The following is a 7620-nucleotide window of genomic DNA, read 5'->3' as shown; positions in this document are numbered from 1 at the left end:
CCGCCCACCGATCGGGCATGAGGGGGGAGGGGGGAATCCAGCCCCTCCCCTGTCACTGCAGAGAGCGGTGACAGAATCGAGAGGTGAGCGAACGCCGGTATGTTTTCGCTCACCTCCCGATCTACTGAGCCGACCTGTGACAGTCTCATTGTCACAGGTCGGCTAGAACTATAAGGTGAGTGAAAAGCACTCACCTCATAGTTCTCCTTTAAATATTAACACAATGAAAATCATTTATTCATTTATTCAACAAAAATATTAGATGGAATGGTGTGCATGGCTAAAAATAAGTACAGCTTCGGCCCCAGAAGCTAGTATTCCCCCTTTTAGCAGAAATTACTTCTGTCAGGTTTGTTTGTGGGTTTCCTTCCATGAATTGCCTGTTTCAAATCCCCACACAATATTAAAATGGGAATCAAATCAGGGCTTTGCAAGACCATAACCCTCCATTTCTTATATTTGAACTAATTGTTGGTGGATTTGCTAGTGTGCTTCAGATCATTATCAATGTAAAGGATCAATATCTGGTTCAACATCAACTTTTGGACAGATGGCCCTAAATTTTTATCAAAACACTTTGATATGTTGTGGAATTCATAGTTGACTTGAAGTGACATTAAACCCTCAGATTTTTTAACATAAAACAATACTGTAATGTGTGCCTTACTGTAATCCATGGTTGTTTCCCTTCTCTTTTGCTGCTCTTCCTTTTAAATCCTTATCTCTTCTCATGCTGGGAGAGAACTTCCATTTTTCAGCTGACTGCCTCTTCCTGTAGTCCTGCCCCAGGTCGTGAACCTGCACACAGACACCATGTAACATTCCAGAGACAAGGCAGTCAGCTGAAAAACGGAAGTTCTCCCCAGCATGAGAAGAGATAAGGATTTAAAAGGAAGAGCAGCAAAAGAGAAGGGAAACAACCATGGATTACAGTAAGGCACACATTACAGTATTGTTTTATGTTAAAAAATCTGAGGGTTTAATGTCACTTTAATGACTGCCCAGAGCCTAAAGCAGCAAAGCAACCCCAAACTGTAACATTTCTACCACCATGCTTCACAGTTTGTATGATTTTTTTTAAAGGAGAACTATGAGGTGAGTGGGGCGGGTACAGCTTCGACCCTCCAGCGCTGACTGGAGGAACAGACGGGGAGGGGGTGGGTACAGCTGGCTGCCTCTAGATAGGCAGAGCCAGCTGTCACTCACGCAGCTGGGGTGGATCTCGACAGTAATGTGGGGATCCGTCCTGCCTGTGGCAGTCTCAGTATACTGCAAGCTGTAGCTCGCGATATACTGAGTTTGGGTGACGGGAGGACGCTACTTTATGTCCTCCGGTGACCCTTAGGAGAACTATGGGGAAAAACACTTACCCCATAGTTCTCCTTTAATGCAGGCTTCGGTTTGCGTCAAGCAGATTTACTTATATTATGATTTATCGGTCAATAGCACTGGTCTTTAACTATATGTTCAATGGCAAACTGTAGTCTCTTATTTTTGGACAGAAAAGGCTTTTCCCTGGTATGCCTCCCTTTCAGTTTGCATGCATGCAGTTTGACATAAACTGTTGCAGTAGTTACCTGCCTGTTTTTAGGGGTTCTTGTAGACTTTGTTTAGCTTCAAATGGTCAGCTCTCAGTTGTCAGCTGAATTTGCAAGGTCAGCCAATCCTGCACATCCTAGCACTTGTAGATTATTTTCCTGATAATGGAATGATTCATTTCAGATGTATATTTTTTGTTTAACTCGTCACTGGACTCATAAGCATCCACAACCATCTTTTGAGGATTTTGGAGAGCTCTTTAAATCTTGGCATGATGACACTCCACACATCAATAGCAATGAGAACACCAAAACCTAGACATCTCAGTTCTAAATAAGACTAGTTCCACCTGTACAATCCTGAGTAGTTTGCAATCATTGGCAGCTAATCTAGAATCCCTGATTCTAATTTCATGAATTTGAAGTGGTGGAAAAGGAAAGGGCACACTTACTTTTTGATGTGACAGATCTGCATTTCATTCATTTAGATTATGAGAATAACTAGACTACTTCTGTTTTATGTGTCGTTTATCTGTAGGCACTGTTTGAATGAAGATATGTTTTCTTGTTCAAATATGTTGAAAAGTAAAAAAAAAAATCTTACTTTCTCACATGACTGTATAATCTGCTTATATTTTGCCTTCCCTGCCCCTCTCCCCTCCCATCAACATGCTGTGTTCACTGGGTTTCTATGCAATAGGCAGATCATGGCAGGACAGCAGCAAGCAGGGTGCTGTACATATCTTCCTGAAAACATCTCAGCACCCTGTCTCAGTACTGTTCTCAAGGGCCCCTGAAGCAAACAGAGGACTTTGTCTAAAGGTGCCCATACACTGGCCGAATTTTCGGACGTTTTGTAATGTACCGGTCAAAATTCGGCCAGTGTATGGGGCTGTCGGCTCCCTTTCAGCCGGCATTCCTCGATCAGCTGATCGAAGGAGCCGGCTGGAAAATCATTGTGCGATCAGAGCCGGCAGCCAATGAACTGCCCCTCTGATCTGGTTAGGGCTACAACAACTAATCGACATAATCGATTATTGGAAAAGTTGTCAACTTTTTCAATCATCGATTAATCAGCTTCCGATTAGTTGGCTCTGTTCACAGCTCCACACACGCTGCGCGCCGCACCTCCTCTCCACCTCACGCTCGCTGCTGCCAGACCTGCCCGCCTGCATACATGCTCCACACGCCGCACCTCCTTTCCGCCTCACACTCACCGCCCGCCCACATCCACGATCGGCACAGGGACGTGGGGAGCAGAAGGAAGGAGGAGCAGGTGTGGGGGGATGACAGCCGTCGATAGACAGGCCCGATCTCAGAAGCAAGTTGCTGGAAGACTGCTCAGGTAAGCCTGCACTTTCCCCACACATGGTACTCTATAATGTATTGCTGGGATTTGTATTCCTCTATAGCTGATGGTACATTGTGCTGTATAACATACAGCACACTGTACCATCAGCTATAGAGGAATACAAATCCCAGCAATACATTACACACTGTATGTATAATGTATTGCTGGAATTTGTTGTATTTATATATAGCTGGTGGTATTCTGCATTGCGCTGTATAATGTACTATTGCTGGGATTTGTTGTATTTCTCTATAGCTGGCGGTATTCTGTATTGCGCTGTATAATGTACTATTGCTGGGATTTGTTGTATTTCTCTATAGCTGGCGGTATTCTGTATTGCGCTGTATAATGTACTATTGCTGGGATTTGTTGTATTTCTCTATAGCTGGCGGTATTCTGTATTGCGCTGTATAATGTACTATTGCTGGGTTTTGTAGTCCTCTATAGCCGGTGCCATTCTTCATCATTGCTATACAATTTTACACTTTTCCTTTCACTATATTGCACACCACACTTTTTTTTTTCTTTTTTACTGCCACCACTCCAAGCTTGCTCCTGTGATGGACTGCAATCTCAATACAAACTAGTAGTCCCATCACTGGAGCCATCTTTTAAAATGTATTTTATCCGATTAACCGATTGATCGAACCTAATAATCGGCTAACTAATCGAATTGAAAATAATCGTTAGCTGCAGCTCTAGATCTGGTATTCCGACAGGTGCCGGCGGGATTCCTCGATCGACACGCTTGATGGAGGAATTGCGTCAATTTCTTTCGTTCAGCCCGCAGGTTGAACGAAAGAAAATTGACAGGTGTATGGCCAGCCTAAAGGTGCCCATACACCTGACGATTATCGTACGATAATCGTGGGTGATCCTGCGATCGTAGAAAATCTTTACTGTACGGTCGCACGACTTTCGTCTTACAAGCACGCTAGGTTGGTAGCACTATCGCAAGACGAAAGCTGCACGGCCCGGTGTGCGCAAGCGCACACTGCCCGCTCAGCATTGCAGTCATTGGCAAGCCCTCCCCTCAGCGGGGAGGGCTTGCGATGATCGCAAGTACGATCTGCCTGTCCAAGATGGGCAGGTCTTATGAAATTTTTATCACCTTACAACGAAAGTCGTGCGATGGTTGTAAGATGTATGGGCTGCTTAAGAAAGAGTTATGCAAATAGCAAAATGCCTTGATTAATGGATGTCAGTTTGGAGGAGTGGATGTTCCTAGACAGACTGCATTTGCATGCAGGCTGCTTCAGGCAATGCCCACATGTGATGCTGAGCCTCCATAATTGAAAGACCTGACGTCCCAAAAAAAAAAATGGAAGAGACAGACTGGGAAGGAAAGACCTAGATAATGCTGGATGTCCTCTAGCCAAAAAATGAGGCAGTCTCATTTTTTTGCTGCAGCTTCTAAGCACAGTATGAGAAGCTCACAATGTGCACTGAAATCACAGTAAACAATTTCAGTCCAGGAGAGGAGCTTGTACAACTGTGCTAAACTGAAGGTAAGGTTGGAGTTTAGCTTTAACTTCAGCTCCTACTATCTCTAAATATACTGAATGTTTGACAGTTAATCTCCACCAACGGTAATCTCTGCTTATACATTTTTTTCACCATATGCTCCATTTGAAATGCCTAAATTTGTGACAATTTTATCCAAAATGCAAAATTGTCATGACCATACTGTGTCTTTTATACATCATACAAGAGTCCATTAACCCATCGCACTCCTGACCGCTTACTCCAAAAAAGACAAAATGGGTGCTGCGGTGATCAACAGATGGCAGCCGTTACATACATAGGTAGAAACAGGGACACCGGCACTCAAGTTGCAATGCAAAAACTTCTATTTATTGGTGAGGTGCAGCATATCACACTAATGCAACAAACGTTTCGGGGTCACGCAGGATCCCCTTCCTCTACAGAGACATGTGACGCAGGATCCCCTTTCTCAACAGAGACATGTGACGCAGGATCCCCTTCCTCCGCCTGAGGAAGGCGATCCTGCGTGACCCTGAAACGTTCGTTGCATTAGTGTAATATGTTGCACCTCGTCATTAAATAGACGCTTTTGCATTGCAATTGGAGTGCCGGTGTCCCTGTTTCTACTTTTATACATCATGACTCCACCCAGTTTCTGTATACGTATATACACTGAGTGGCCAGATTATTATGACCACCTGACGTTTGTAGGCAAATTAGCTATAATTTCACTCTGAAGTTGCTAGAGGGCCAGACCATTATAAATAGGGAAGCAGGTTGTTTACCACGACAGTAGAAGTGATTTGTTTCTGAAGATATGGGTAAACTACGCGATTTAACAGCCTTTGAACGTGGGATGATTGTTGGCGCTCGGAGCCATGGAGCGAGTATCAGCAAAACAGCAGAATTCGTTAAATGTTCAAGAGCAGCTGTTGTTAAAGTGTTTAAAGACTGGACTGTCAGACGAAAATCTGGGTCTGAATGTGCAAATTGTGGCCGTCAGCGACTAGTCAATGTTAGGGCAGAACGGAGAGTGGCAAGACTGGTACAAGACAACAGAAGGGCAACAGTGCAGTGTCAGCTTCCTCGCATCACCTTTCAACATCTCGTGGAGTCACGAGGCGGCCCAAAGAAGTCATCTCGTGGAGTTATCTCGTGGCCCAACGAAGTACTGATGGGGTGGTCATAATAATCTGGCCACTCAGTGTATGTGGCTGGGGATCACAGATAACTGAATTATATTGTTATTTGTTTTATAGATAACTTGATACAGATATCCAGTTCTTGCATTCTGTATTCACAGTAGAATATTCCTTCAATTACATAGAAAGCTAGTGTTATCTCTTTGCAAATTTCATTACTCGCATTGCACTTAAGATGATACCACCTGTTTACATCATGGTGTTCTCGTCTTTTGACAATTTAAATTGTGGTTGGGTTCATTTCATTCAGTGTTTTTTTTTCTAAAGCTTATAATTTGTTGGCTTTCTTTTTCCTTTTAAACATGTTGGACATCAGCTGTGCACTTTGAGGATCATAATCTTTACTCTGAAATGTTGATCTTTTATTGACCATTTAAGAAACAGCTCTTGAGGTGAGGCAAAGGCCATTACCTTCTCTGGCCTTTACTCCTATATGGGTGCCCTGTGGATAACGGTGCCAACCATCTTTGTGTTTGAAACACCAAACCATATTTCTAGGACTAAGCTTGTTTTTGAGTGAACCGCGTCAAGGGGGGAAATAGGGCAGGACACCAGTGAGGTGGTGCAAGGTCCAATAAACTATCCTAGCGGAATCCATTCCAATATGAGCCCATATAAAGCACGTCCTCATTCCAATATGAGCCCATACAAACAGAAGAAAAGCTGTCCACGGGACACATGTACACAATCCTATATGTAGGTCATATGATAAGCACTAGTAGTAGTTAGTCACAATCATCTGGACTTGTTTGGTAATGTTGAAGAGTTTTACTACTCGTTCAAGTAGCTTCCTCTGTTCTGCCAAACCTTAGAGTAACATAAGAGCATGTAGAAAACAAAAAGGTTATTGTGTGATTTTAAGCATGGTAGGGTGCACTGGCAGGCCTTACATTTTGAATGGGCTGCCTTAACGCAACGCATGTTAATGCACTGCAAAGATGTACATGGGCCTTAAAGAAAAACTCTGGGCAAAAGTGTTTTAACCCTTGCAGTGGGGCTACCCCTCACTGCAAGGGTTAAGTGCTCGTTTTTTTGTAGGCACAAAAAAAAAATAATAATACATGAACTGCTGAGTCAGCAGCATTGGAATGTTCCTCAGCATCCTCACATCTCGACACAGTGTATAGAACGTGATGATTTACGAGACCTTAGGCCGCTGCAGCGGAGGGGGGGGGGGGTACCCACTTCAAGGGTTAAGAAAAATCCTGGCCGAAGTTCTACTTTAAGGCATATTTATTTCTATGAAGCAGTTACTGGGAGATTTACCAAACATTCACTGCAGGTGGATTTTCCTAGTGCACAGGGCTATTCACAAAAGGGTGAAGAGTTTGGAGAAGACAAGAGAAGTGAACAATCTAGGCCAAAATAGCTGATTTGGAAAAATTCTCCAATTCAGTTCACTTTCAAGTTCAGCTATGTTGTCCTAGAGTGATCACTGTTATTTATTTCTGAACGCACGGTATTGTGTCGCAGTGCACGCCAATACTAGTGCTGTGCTTTCGTGCCATTCAGGATGAACGCATGTATTGTGCATTACCACATGTTGCAGTAACTGCAACGTAAAGGTGCGAACTAGAAAGCTGCAGAAAAATTCAGTTCGTATATTTCGTGATTCGGATCCGAAATTCAATTCGGTTCAGGTCTTGAATTCGGACGAAATCTGAATTTTCGTTAGTTTCAGATGAGTTTACAATTATTCGTTGTGAACACCACAGAAAACCATATACAGATATTCATACTAAAGCTGAATCTCCTAGACCCGAATGGCATTCGGGATCCGGATTTCCGAATTTAATTCAGGAGTTCCTGAATGCCGTTCTGGTCTGGGAGCCTGGCATCTGATTGGCCAGAAAAGTCACATGTCCGATTCAGTTTAGTTTTTTAATGATATTTGGACAGGATCCGAAATTCGGAAACAGAAATTTGGATTCATTGGGATTCAAAAATTCAGATGTGTCCGAATTTTGGAAAATGTGTCCGACTTTTGATTTGGAAGGAAAAGAATCGCCCATGTCTAGTGCCAACCCAGCCTTAAACGTAGGCA

General features: G+C 43.3%; 1 protein-coding gene across 1 annotated transcript in view; it reads left to right on the top strand.

Moving 5' to 3' along the window:
• SYT14 (synaptotagmin 14) overlaps positions 1–7620 on the top strand; it is a 103596-nt gene that overhangs the window by 55494 nt on the left and 40482 nt on the right. The gene's annotated exons all lie outside the window — the stretch shown is intronic.

This window comes from Nanorana parkeri, unplaced genomic scaffold (genome assembly GCF_000935625.1).
Source record: "Nanorana parkeri isolate BGI_ZX_2015 unplaced genomic scaffold, ASM93562v1 scaffold1, whole genome shotgun sequence".
Classification (NCBI taxonomy): Eukaryota; Metazoa; Chordata; class Amphibia; order Anura; family Dicroglossidae; genus Nanorana; species Nanorana parkeri.
Note: the sequence above shows the minus strand (reverse complement) of the source record. Positions and strands in the feature narration are given on the sequence as shown.